Source organism: Nelumbo lutea, chromosome 1, assembly GCF_056320005.1.
Source record: "Nelumbo lutea isolate HS-2025 chromosome 1, American lotus-T2T, whole genome shotgun sequence".
Classification (NCBI taxonomy): domain Eukaryota; kingdom Viridiplantae; phylum Streptophyta; class Magnoliopsida; order Proteales; family Nelumbonaceae; genus Nelumbo; species Nelumbo lutea.
Window position 1 is genome coordinate 11,819,529 of NC_142684.1, and position 14,481 is coordinate 11,834,009.

Here is a 14,481-nt window from a genome sequence, read left to right on the forward strand (position 1 = left end):
CCCAATGGCCAAAATTAGTTAGGGTTTTTAGTTTTTCTATTTGGATTTTTAGTTTTCTCATTTCTATAACAGCAAAAAAAAATTGCAACTCCAATGAATAAATTAAAAAATCAATTCAATAGGTGAGAGATTAAACCTGATCTTATATTAAAATTTGAAATACACCAAGTCACCAATGATGCAAATGATATGGGATTTGAGAGAGATTTAGAGAGATGAGAGAGATGTAAGAAGACGGCAAACGGTGTTGTAGCAACAGTGATGATGAACATGGAGATAGTCGTCAACGGCTTCTTCTTCCTCTTCTCAAAGTAAAATGGCTATGCAATGACCAAAGAACATGGTGACAACCACCTCTGACAACGCTTCATTCCTCTTCTTCTTCTTCTTCTTCTTCTTCTTCTTCTCAGAGTCTCGCATCCCCCTCTCATAATAATGTATATATACAATAAACTTTAACTAATCCTAATCTAATGGTCAAAATAAAAAGATACATTATATTTTACATTTTACCGATTTGACCCGCTCAAGTTGGACGGTTGAACCCCTGACCTAAAAATCAAAAGTCAAATCGGTTTCGTTTTTGGGTCAATTTTTAAAACCTTGATTTTAATCAAAAGAAAGTTCCACAATCTTATTCATATTTTTAATATATAGTAGTGTAAATATATAATTATAGATGTGTTCATTTTTTTTGTGTAAAAATAATTCTAATATGTCACATTTACTTTATAAATACACTTATTTTTCTAATTTGATTAATAAAAATATCATAGATATGTCTAATTTTTTCTACATTTTTTGTAAATTTCTATATTCATTTTTATTTAAAAATTTTTGTTTTCAAGTCAATTTTAAAATATTGAGTTTATATTGTTAAAAATATTGGCATAAATCTAATTAGTGCATTTGTTAGTGAGAAATAATATGAAAATATAATATTTAATAAGAGAAAATGGGATTTAATACCTCAAGTTTAAGACTTAATGAGAGATGATTAAATGAGGTGGAAAACAATAATTGAAGTTACATTTTCAACCCTTACATTTAGAGATGGATTAAATACACAAATATGGCCATTATGGTAGCAATTAAAGGTGACATTAAAACTATAATAAATGACCTTTATACTCTTTTTCAAATAAAAATAGAGGGTAATTTTAGTACAAAAAAAGTTTCACACAACATTCACACTTTTATACTGTTTAGTTGACTCCATGTGTGGGGGAGTGTTCTGATAGCAAAACAAGGATTGAGGATGTGGTTGGAGTTTTGGGGAGGAAGCTAGATGGTGCGAATGTTAATAGGATTGATGCTATAGGGGATTTGCAAGGTGACACACTGTCACTTCTAATGGAGCTTTGACAGATATCCCTCAACAATCCTAGAGTGTCCAATGAAGGTCCTTGCTCGGACTATAGAGGTTCAAGGCACCTCCCTGTAGTTCAAGAGTTGATAGCACTCTATAAAGATACAAAATTGTGTTTCTTATTTGTCTCAAGACTAAGGCTACTTTGCAAAGGGGTGAGATGGTTCTAACAAGTGCTGGTTTTGAAGGATTTGGTATCTTTCCAAGTGAAGGGAGGAAAGGTGGTATGTGGTTAAATTGGAGATTGGGAATTACTTTAAGCTATGTTTGGCTTGAAGGAAAAAGTAAGGAAAGGAAAGAAAAGGAAGGGAAACCTTTACAAATCTTGTATAGGTTTCCCTGCATCTCCCTTCCTTTCCCTACCTTTTCCTTCAAACCAAGCATAGCCTTAAGGAATTGCAAAGCATTTTTTGTGTCCTAAGTTGTGCATCGACAATTTCAATGCCATTACACATGAAGAGGAGAATAGGGGTAGTCAAAAAGGAGTGGGGTGTAGCAGATATCCTTTGGCAAATGCTCAAAATTGATGTCATAAGATTAATAATGGTTTTAGTGGAAGATGTGTTATTTGGTCAAATAACTGTACAAGGCTAGTTAATGTAATTGAACAATTGGATCAAGCTTTGGTTAATGTGGAATGGCAAAAATTATTTCCAAGGGCTATGGTGTTTCATTTGCCAACAATCCAATCTCACCATTATCTGCTTCTTAATTTTGGTGAAGACTCTCAACCATATGGTCTATGTTCAAAATTGAGCCATATGACTTTATGATTCAACTTGTAAGGATGTGGTAAACAATGCTTAGAAAGGTGTTTTGTGGGCAGAGTGATGTGGTCACTAGGATTAAGGGGGTAAGATCTCATAGTAGGTGGAATAGGACTATATTTGGCAATATTTTGCTTAGATGAAGGCTTTTTGGAAGGAGATTGATACTCTTCAGCAATTCTTTCCCTATGAGCAAACATTGCAAAGACTAGAGGAATTGCATACATCTTTGGTGGAGTTCCAAGCTTGAGAAGAACTATTTTGGAGGCAACGATCTAGGGAGGCTTAGTTTTGTGAAGGGGATCACAATAAGAGGTATTTTTATCTTTCTACAATTCATCATTGAGATAGATGCATTACCAATGGTCTTTGACATTCCGGTGGTTCTCAATGCTATGATTGTAATGAGATCAAGGCCTTATCTCTGATTATTACACTAAGCTATTTTGGTCATTGTGTCTTATTGTTTCTTTTAAATTACTCTTTTGGCATGTCAAGTAAGGAGATAAAGACTGTATATGGGGAGGGAGGGCTTATAAATATCCAAGACCAAATGATATATTTGCATTAAAATGAAAAAGGGGAAAAGAAGAGTGTTTGCTCTTAGAGTGGACATTTCATGAAAGATGGATTCAAATTATTTAATTGTGTATATCTTCTCCAATATTTATTATTCTTGTTAATGGTGAGAAATATGTTGCCTAAGTAACCTAACCCAAGATAGGGGTGAATTGGATTCTATAAGATTTTCTCCTAAACTTAGCATTTTTAAAACTTAAATGTTGAATTGAAACTGTAGATAGCAAATATGTGAATTGCAATGTGTTAATGATAAATATCAATTGTTGAATGTGAAGCTAGAAGAAGATAATGGAGAGGAAGAAGAGAATAGATACGAATGGTGCGTCTCGTTACTATTAACACCAGAAACATTGCTTTTATACCCTTACAACATATTGTATATTTTCAACACTTCCCTCAAGCTAAGCATAGATATCTACCATGCATAAATTGTTCATGGGACGGGTAGCCCAACAGCCCAACCTGTTGTTTTTCAAGCTTGGACAAAATTGCAAACTCGTGGGCTTAGGCTCAGGCTTTAAAACCAAGTCCGATCATTTTTTAGGCTAGGCTCGAGCTTTCTCAAATTTGCCTAGGCCAATACTACTACAAATAATAAAAAAGTACTTATGTTATATGTAATAAATGTATAATATATATTTGTTTCTTAAATTATTAATAAATATTAATTTACTATTAGGAAATACAAATTAGTTTAATAATTTATTAAATTATCACTAAATCAATATAATATTATTTTATAAAAGTATAATAGAAATAAGACATTTTGTATACAAATCGGGCTTCAAGCTCGGGCCTACACATTTCCTATTGATAAAGAGTCAAACCCAACCCAACTCAGCCCATGAATAGGTCTAAACATGCCCAACTTGCCTAGGTTACTACCAAACTTTGACTTTTGAACTCCTTTAGTAAACTAGTCAGCAAGTTGATCCTCAAATCTTACAAAAGGTAGGCAAATTTATTCACTATCAATTTTCTCTTGGATGAAATGCCTACCCACTTTAATATGTTTTATATGATAATGATCTCAACACTTGATTTTTGCTCGATCTCTTCTTAAATACCCTAATGCACACTCTAAACACCTAATCAAGCCATGTCATTTTTCCTAAAACATCTAAAATCCCTAGGGAACCAAATTCCACCCTAAAATCCTCTATATCCATTGTTGAACATGTCTGATCTCAATCCAATAATCCAAATCGAACATCACTAACATTATGACCATCAAATCAGATCCAACCATAATTTGAAACCCTAAAAAGCTTGTTTAGATCATATTTCAACTTTAAACTCCAATATCTCACCCTCTATCCACCAAAGATTCCATTTCAATGATTATGATAGGTTTGAAGGAAAATGTAGGGAAAGGAAGGGAAAGGTAGGGAAACTTTTACCAACCTTGTATTGGTTTCCCTATCTTTCCCTTCTTTTCCTTACTTTTTCCTCCAAACCAAACATAGCCTTGATGTCTACTTCCTCTTTTTGTTAGTGAAAATTTTGGGTGTATAAATTGGATTGCTCTATCAACCAAAAAAATAAGATTGCTCTTTCACATGGCTTGATATAGATGAATTCGGATGTTGCTTGCATAGATTTCTGAGTAGTTATTAGGCCATCAATCTAAATCTCAATGTGGAGAAAAAGTTATTAGGCCATCAATCAAAATCCCCACCCTTTGCATCATTGAGTGAGATGCTCTGCTAATCTTAAGGCTTATTTCATCCATTGATATTGGATCCTTCATAGAAAATTTGCTCCATTATCATTGATTGTAGGTAGCTTCTCTCTTGTCATCCTCCAATTATAGTTTCATTTGCACCTAGGTTAGGCAATTATGTGGCTCATTTTATATCCAAACAACCCCTTTTTACTTGGCTCTAAGAAAAACCTAGTCCTTTGTCCCATAGCTCATATATTTATCTTTTCTTTATGATTGTTATTTTGAGATTTATTGAATGAAGTCAATCTTTGTGGTTTTCAAAAAAGAAGAAAAAACAGATAAGAAAAAAAAAGTAAAAATAAAAGAACTTAAATTGGAGTGTTTAAACCAACCTTCCCTCTGATGAATGTTGTGGTTTTAGAGAGTGTTTCAAGCATCCCAAAAGTTCCTATCCTCTCTTGTTCAAGCCAATGCTTGTGCTATTACTCAAAAATGGATGAGGGTTTTTTTGGATATTCCCATAGATTTTAATTCTTAAGAAAGCACATTTTATACTTAATTTTGGAGAATGTGGGGTGGAAGTTAAAAATAGTAAAGAATGAATAAAATTATGATCTCATATAGTTAAGTGTCCAATACAAGATGGCTTAACATAAGAAGATCTACATTGAGCAGAATATGTGATGTGGATAATCAAAAGAAGTCACCGTCACTTTGAGTAATTCATCGGATTATTCATAAGTGTAATGAAAATTTGGGGGAAAAAAAGCATCTTTTAGAAGTTTGGCAAAAAATACAATTATTTAGGGAAGAAATAATTCATGAACAAAATTTGCAAGTCATAGAAAAAATATATATAAAATGCCAAAATTTAAGACGAATACTAAATTAAGACATAATAGACATTATATATACTATTTTGTTGATTTTCCTATGTATGGAATTTACCCCAATCAGAATTTTCAGTCTTTAAAATGAATTGAATACGATTTTTTCTCATACCATTTTTGTTATCAATTTGTGTATCCGAGATGAAGATTTTGCACTAAATCGAGTCGGGCCCTTGAATTAGGCTCAACAAAAGTTTAACAATACTTTAATCTGAACCCACCTATTACACCCCTATTTCCAAATTGTTAATAGTGATCCAACCATTTAAACAATGTTTTGTTTTAGTATTGAAAATGTCATTTTGGTTATCATTTGTGGAGTTGCCTAGTGACTGTCCAATACCCCATTAGCCACAACTTCAAATTCAGATCTGCTCCCAACAAATGCTTCCAACAAGCCATTACAATCACACATTAGGAACATCTCTTGATGAATATCATGAATTGGGATCTCCTTACCAACAAAAATCCTGACCAACGTGTTCCTATATGATCAGCATCCACACATCACATGCATAGTGGATTTTTGTCTTATGGTGGACCTAGGGGTGGATTCGAGCTGAGCCGAACTGAATAGTATGAGGCTCGAGCTCGGTTCAAGCTAGAATATTGAGCTCGAGCTTAGGTCGAGTAAAAAACTCATAAGCTCAAGCTCGGTTCAGTTCAAGCTCGATTTGAGGAAAAATATTTTATAAAAATAAAAAATTATATATAAAAAATATTTTTATTTGATACTTAAAAAATAAGAATTATAATAATTTTATTATATATATAAATAAATATATATATATATATATATTCAAGCTCAGCTCGCGAGCCTCACGAGCCGAGCTCTGTTAGGCTCGAGCTTGGCTCATTTATTAATTGAGCCTGTAAATTGGGCTCGAGCTCGGTTTAAACCAAACTGAGCTGAGCTTTTCATGAGCCGATCTTGAGTAGCTCATGAAAAACTCGGCTCTTGCCACCCCTAGGTGGACCCAACCAAAGGGTCTATAAACATAGTTGATCGACCATGTTTGTATGTGTTTTGAAGGATTTTTGTTGGTGGAAGATCCATACTCTGAATGTCATGGGGAGATCTTCCTAATGTGTAATTCTAATGGCCTATCGGGACAGTATTGAAAGCATTTTATTAGTAGCAAATCCCTACCCCACAACTCCTTAGTAAATACATTTGAGTTAAATGGCTATCTCATCAAATGAAAAGTGTTAACATAGACCAAAACAAATCCTCTATTTTCTCATGTCTATAGATCAATGGCCATGATGAATTTGAATGATCTCATTTAGAGTTTAGGTGAGTCTGCGTCCACCCACCTATTACATAGTCTAAATCAATGGACATTTACTCAATGGGGTGTAAAGTAGTGTGGATATTTCATGGCTCACTTGGTTTTGGAACACATTACACCCATCAAGCATTCATTTATGGGTGTGGCATGTTTTCAAACCATATACTCATGATCATGGTCATAGAAATACAAAATATCACAATTTATTATTCACACCAAAATCTCATAATTCATTGATAGACTGCATAAACTGGAAATTCCCTCAAGATTATTGATGTTTATAAGGTGAATTCCAAGGGAGAATATGATGAAATCGAGGGAAATCACTGTAAGTGCTAGAATGTCTTCCTGTGAATTTTTCAATTTTATCACAATACATGAGGATGAGGAAGTTGAATAGGACTTTCATCATGACTAGCACCAACTTTACTCATGTGTATAGTGTGTTTGGTTGAAATCTTAAAGATCATTTGAGCTATTAATGCACATCTGAACTGTTAATGCATGAATTTCAACAATTGTAGAAGAAAAAAGAGAAAAGAGAAGAAAAAAGGGACAAAGTCTGAATTACTCCGCTGTCATGAACTGAATAGTAAAACTTGCAGTTCATGATATGAGTTCAGTTCCAAATCCGCTATTCCAAGTTGAATAGTAAAATTAGCAACTAGGAATATGAGTATTGTTATCTGCCTCTAGCCTGTGACCCGTGTGAGATGGATCATAAAATGCACTCACACCAAAAAAAAAAGAAAGAAAAGAATTCGGTGATAGCTAAGGTTCAAAGGGACAAAAATATAGTTGGAAATTCAATTAGGTGCATTGACAGATTTGAGACCAAGCTCGAGATGATGATTAATTATGGTGGTCGATGAGCTGCTATACATATTGAACGGAATTGAGTGTTGGAGCATGAAGAATCTCATGTTCTCCCTTCCTTTGTTCTTAGGTATGTGGTAAGAGTGGCCAAATGCAGGTTTCCCGACCACTTAATGTATTATCATCCTAAATTTCATTCTGTAGATGGTAATAATCTAGGGAATGATTAGTTTATGGGTAATATCTTTGCTTGAGGACAAGCAAAAGCTTAAGTGTGGGGGAGTTTGATGTGTACACATGCTACACATCCATTTTATTGTTGTATACATGGTTTTAATGATGTTTTGCAATTGTTCTTGCCCTATTTGAGCAAAATTCTAGGAAACTAGGAGTTTGGGACAACCTAGGGTGAAGAGAGCATATTTTGGCCCATCAAGAAGTAAAGCCCAGCCAAAACCCCATGGAAGCACTAAAGCCACCAAGAAGAGAGGCCCAACTACAGCCCAACGAAAGCCTTATGCGAGAACAGCAGTTCGACCCATCAGGGAGAACAACCTAACAGTAGTTCGGCCCTCTAAGAACTGCAGCCCAACCGTAGCACTAAGGGAGGCTCCAAAAAGGTGGTTGACTTTAAAGAATGGAGGAGGCTGAAAGGAAGAGTATAAAAAGAAAGAAAAAGAAGAAATTAGGGTTCGGACCCCTGAAGACAAAACAAAAGAAGAAGAAGAATAACTGCTAGAGAAGAGAAAAAGGTTGTTGAATGCAAATTGAAGAGGAGATCGAAGATTGATGCAGAAATCTTAGGTTATCTTTTTCTTTGATTCTGTAATTTGGTAACCTAGATTCGATTTGGGTTTCTTGATGTTTCTTTATTGAATCTTTCTTTTCTTCTTTCTTTTATGCGAACCATGATGGACTTCAATTCTGATATGTAAATAATATTTTAGTAGATCCGATTGATTGTGATTTATTCTTGGGAATTCTTGATTAGGGTTTTTGGTTAATAGAATAATTTTGGCTGAATTGTTCTTATTTCTTGGATTACTTGAATTGCTTGAGAAAGAGTTTAGGTAATCAGATAATCTAATCAATAAAACAAACTGAATGCATCTTAGAGATAATTTGCATGGTTCGTTTGGCATTTATTCATATATGAATTGATAACCTTTGAATTCTTTGTTTTTAATGCATCTATGGTGATTAAATTTCTAATAGAGATATAGGAATTATTGCTCATAGATAGAGTGGGTTGTGCTCGAGAGAGGCTACTCACAAAATTAGGGTTTCACCAACCCAAGATTGAATTCACTTCGGTTGGGTTGCTTAAAGATTTAATTGCTGAACCAGTTCTGCTAGTTTCTTGCATGCAGTAATTCTTCTTATCATTAAGGGTGGTTTGAACTGAAACTGCTTAAGGTAGTTTGCTAATTAGGATTTAGGGTTTTTATTTATTTAATATTTTGGTTTATCAGATAACAAAAGGTTGATTAAGTACTAGTAGTTGTTGGATCAATCCTCATGGGAACGATACTCTACTCATCATTGTATTATTTGATCATCTAGTGCACTTGCTAGTGTTTTCTAAGCGCATCAACCATATCACCACGATATAAATTGAATGAATACTTGAATCAAGGTTCAAAGTATCGATACACCATATTGTGTCTTTTGGTCTCGATACACCTATTTACAGGTGTTTCAAAACTCTCATTTATTTCAGTAAAATAACCATTAAAAGCATCTTTAAAAATCAAAATTTGAAAAAAAAAAATAAAAAACACCCATTGAGCGGGTATCTTTTAGTATCGATACCCCCTACCGATACACAGGGGCGTATCAATACTTTGAACCATGACTTGAATAGGAATGCCAATGGGATGGGTCATCCCCTTCCTGTCTCTTCCCCATTCCTAATGGTGGGACACCCTTCTCTTGTCAAGGTTAGGGAATTTTTGAATTTTTCCCATCATCGATAAAACTACTTAAAAATACATCAAATTGTAGGGATATTTTAAAAATAGGATAATGGGAATTTAGGGGTATTTTAGAAACTTAATTATGAGATCCTAGTTGTTTTGGAATTTAGGGAAATTAAAAGATATTTTAAAATTAATATTAAACCTAGAAATATTTTAATAAGTTATCGTTGGCTTCGAGGTGGGTTTAGGGAACTATATGCAAACCCTCTCCTTAATTTGGAGAAAAAAATATTTTCCCCATCCCCATTTAAGATTGGGGAAAACCTACCCCAATTTAGGTGGGGTGGGATGGGGCCCTGATTTTTACGAGGGCAATTGCCATCCCTATGAATGAATTATCATATGCAATATAATAAATAACCAAAAACTTTTTTTAAAAAAATTTGCTATGGTCTTATATAATGCCAGTGGTTCAAATCATATCATTTCAACCACACCGTGAGTGTAGCCCAATAGATCCACACACAACTACACCTTACATAGATTAAACATTTTTTTATTGGTATCACATAGTACACCGTGGGAACTTAGGTGAAAGTAGAGCAAGATGCACACGAGGTCCACTAGCCACCTTAGAGTGCCTACAATATAGAGTTGGGATCTCCTCCCAAGAAAAATTCTCCTAACAAGGTTTTAACATGATCTTTCTCTACACATCTCATACATGATCACCTTAAAATTCTTTTTTTTTTTATTCGTATATCTGAACTCATAGATGTATGGGTTGAGATCATATTGGCACCTCTCAGAGGGCGCACCAGAAACACCCCACATGCACATCTCGGTGTGCATTGGGAACATCTCCTGTACTTGTCATGGGGAGATGTTCTCAATACATGGGTGGGAGGTGTTGTGGGGTGCTAATCTAATCTAATGTGAGTTTGATTCCGCACCTCCACCGTGGGAGGGATGCATTGCGAGTTGGTGACCAATTCAATTGTGGGTCACTTGGCATACAAACCATATCTATACTACTATTAAAAGTGTAAATGAAGTGTAGATTTTGGATTTTTTATTAAAATACCCATATGTTTTGAACTTGGCATTCTTCTATTACGAGGGAAAAAAATATAATTTATTAAAATCATTATATTCCTCATCATTAAGTCTTATTTTAAGGTATTAACTCCATTTTTAGTTCATTAAATAATATATTTAAGTCATATTGAATAAATGAGCTTTATGGAATTTTTTTTACTAAAACGCCCTATTTATGAATTTAATACCTCTTTAATTGTGTGGGCAAAAATATAATTTAAAGTACTATTATTTTTTATTTCATTAAATTTCCTTCATTAAGTTATTAACTATCATTCTCTCTCCTTGCATACTTCATAAAGTCATTTTGAGTATTGTTATTTCTCACCAATAAATTATGCAAATTAAATCTATATCCAATATTTTTAATAGTGTAAAACCATTGTTCAAAATCAAAGCCAACATAAAAAATAATTAAATAAACCACCCTTTTGTCTAAGTTGCAAGTAAACATTTCAGCCAACTATGTCGGTTAAGCTTAAATTCAACTCAACTTACTTGACTTGCACCATAATGGTCCAATCATTTGGGTAAATGGTTTTAACCATTGATGTCATAAGTAAATAATAAAAAGGGTAAATTACAAAGATCCCTTGTACTATGGGGTCAGTGACAAAGACCCCCTATACTTTAATTTGCAACAAAGACCCCCTAAACTTTTACATTGTGATAAATACCCCCTTGGTTGTTAAGTAAGATGATGAAGGGCATTAAATTACCAAAATACCCCACTAAACTTTTTAAATTTTTCTTTTTGTGTTTTTATTAAAACCTAATTTCCCAAAACACCTTTGATCATCACTAGAAAAGGAAAAAAAAAATCTAACTTTAAGACCATTGATAGGAAAATGAAAGAGAATGCATTATGTATCTTCAATCTCTCCATATTCTCTAATAGAGGAAGCAATATTCCCCCCCCCCTCTCTCTCTCTCTCTCTCTCTCTCTGTGGTATTTTTCTTTTTGTATCAAAAGAACCCATCTCCAATTTCTCATTTTCTTCATTTGGGTGCTTGTTTGTAATGAGAGACAACTTCTTGTTTCAGCAAATACGCCATAAAAGTGAATGACTCTTCTTGTAGAGGTACTTCAACACAAGGTTGTCATCCTCTAGTATCACTAATCCCTTCGATCCAAATTGCAGATTCAACCACTTGTTGTTACAGAACAAAGCTCTCTCTCCACCCAAAAGCAACTCCTGATCACAGTTACCTAGTGTAAAAATCTCATTGACCAAGGTCTCATCATCAATTCATGTATATTCAAGAAGAAGAAAAGCAACCAGATGTTGGAATTTGACAATTCTAAGATTGAAGTCTTCTAGTATCTCTTCACAACTACATATGAATCGGGATCTTAACCAATTGATGCATGCATTCTTGTGTTTTTTTTTTGAAAGAGGTAATGTAAAGCTTTATTGAGAACAGAAAAAAAAGTGTACAAGTGGTACACAACAAAGGGAGCAGAAAACATAAACCCAGATTTGCAAGCAACCACCCCAAAAAACCAACAAAAAACTAAGACCATATCACAAACAGATTTTCTCTATCCAATATTCTCCTCTGCAACCATTAATTTAACAGAACTTACTAATAATTAAATTCACAAACACTAGGAAGACATTTTTTTTCTACAAAGATAAAACTGGACTTCGTTGAAGGGAAAGTTAAGGGAACATTTGGATCCCTTTACATGGTTCCACAAAAAGATGAGTTAAGTTTATCGAGCTGGCATAATTATTTACAAAAGAGTTCATATGCCGAGCTCTCCTTTCCAGTTCATGGGCTGGCAAAACAACATCCCTACTTACATACAAGATTTTAGTATTTTCAAAAAAACATAGAAGTTCCAAAATATGATCATATAGTGCTTGTTGATCCCAAGGTATCTGCTTATTTGTCCCTTTGAGCTTCATTAACACTGATTTAGCATATGAAAACAAAAAACCTATCTTTACACCCATACAAAAACACTTTCTTAGTTCTCTAATCACTGCCCAGAGCTTAACTGTTGTTGGGGATCTTGCCAAGCATGGTTCTCCTTCGACAAGGATAAGATGAGACCTATGAGTGAACATGTATATACCAGTAGATGTAGTTTGTGTGAATGGATTCCATGAGCCATCAACAAGAATGATCGGAAAGTCTGAGGAAAAAGCTTGTTGTAAGTCCCATTTTGATTGAGGATCTGTTGGATTGAGGAGTTTATGCCTCGGTTCTTTTTCATTGCAGTAGGTTTCAGCCTTTCTCAGTATTTGAAGAGGGTCTAGGTTCACTTTGTTAAATATTTGATCATTTCTTGCATCCTATAGGCTTCTGAAAATGGCACATATCTTTGCAATATAGTTATACTTCAACACTTATTTTCCAAATGGGAGTTATGGTGCCACGACCACTGGATTAGGTCCTCTTGGCCAGAATTCAAAAAGATTTCTGGAACCAAACCAACCTGAGCCTGAATCTAGACTACCGCAGAGAGAGGGCACTGCAGGAAAAGGTGCTCTTGGGTTTCTGGAGATTCTTTACAAAAAGTGCACCTAGTTTCGTCTTTTCTCCTACAACTCAATATTTTTGTTTTAGTTCGAATAGCTCTATAGAGAACCTTCCACATGAAGATTTGGCATCTGTGGGAGAATGAACTTTTCCAAATTCTGGGCCAGCTTAGAAGGCTTATTTGTGTTTTTAGTGGAGTTTATAGGAGTGAGTGATAAGCTGAGTTTACTATGAATTTTCCATTGCTCGTATTCTTCCAAAGAAGTCTATTGGGATGTTGCATGTTTATCAAAGGAATACTTAGTATTGTTTCGGCACTTCTTTCTTCAAACATGCTATTGAGGTGGTCAACATTCCAGGTCTAATGATCCGTGATTAGCTCACACACTTTCATGTGGAGGAGTTCAGAACTCTCAGTTCTTTTCGCCGGGATGTTGCTCTCAAGTTGAGGCACCCATGGGTTCATAAATGTTGAGATAGATCTGCCATTTCCAAGATTCCAAAAAAGTGATTTTTTAGTTCATTTTTTAATTTGATAATATATTTCCACCAAAGGGAGTCTGAGGCTTTTGCCTTTAACTCGAAGAAACATTTTCCCTTTAAATATTTTGCTTCTAGTTGTTGGGACCAAAAGTTGTTCTTTGAGTTTAGGAGTCTCCAAACTGACTTTAGCATTAGAGCTTTGTTCATCAAAGAGAATTTTCTTATTCCCAAACCTCCCAAGGATTTTGGTGAGTAGAATGTTGCCCATTTCAAATTGCAGTTTCTTGCTATGGTAGAACTGTCGGCCCACCAGAAGTTTCTTTACATTCTATCCATGGTTCTACATAAGGCTGAGGAGAGGAGATTTGTTTCCATGGTGTACACTAGTATACTCTGGGTAATTGCTTTTATTAGAGTTGTATGACTTGCTCGCGATAAGGTTTTTGCTTGCCAGTGCTCTATCCTTTGGGAGATGTTGTCTAACAACTTATGTTTGTTGTGATTTACACCATTTTCTCCATCTACCAACCAAGTTCCCAGATATTTTGAGTTGTAATTTATAATTTTCATTTTGACTATACAGATCAACAACTTTTGGTGGGTTCTATGCATGTTTTTGCTAAACAACACACCAGATTTTGTAGTATTAACATGTTGTCCTGAGATCTGTTTGAAGAGATAAAGGGTAGATTTTATATGGTGAAATGGCTTAGGGTCTGCCTTGCAAAACATGAAACAGTCATCTACAAACAACAAACGGGTGATGGGTTGTGAATTTCTTAAAAGTTTTATACCTTGGATCTTTGAGAGGTTTTCTTCTCTGTTAAGGAGGGTTGAAAGAGTTTGCATTCCTATGATGAAGATGAGAGAGTATCTTCTTGCCTTAGACCTCTCTTGGTTTTAAATAGACCTATTGTTGTCCCATTTAGTTTGACTGAGAAGGATGTTATAGATATACACTACCATATCATATCACACCAATATGGTGGAAGGCTCATTTTCTTCATTGACTCCATTGAAAAATTCCAGTGCATTCTATTTTGGCCATGTTGATTTTCATGGCTACCCATTTCCTTTTTCCTTTATAGGTTTTGAGTTTGTGGGTGATT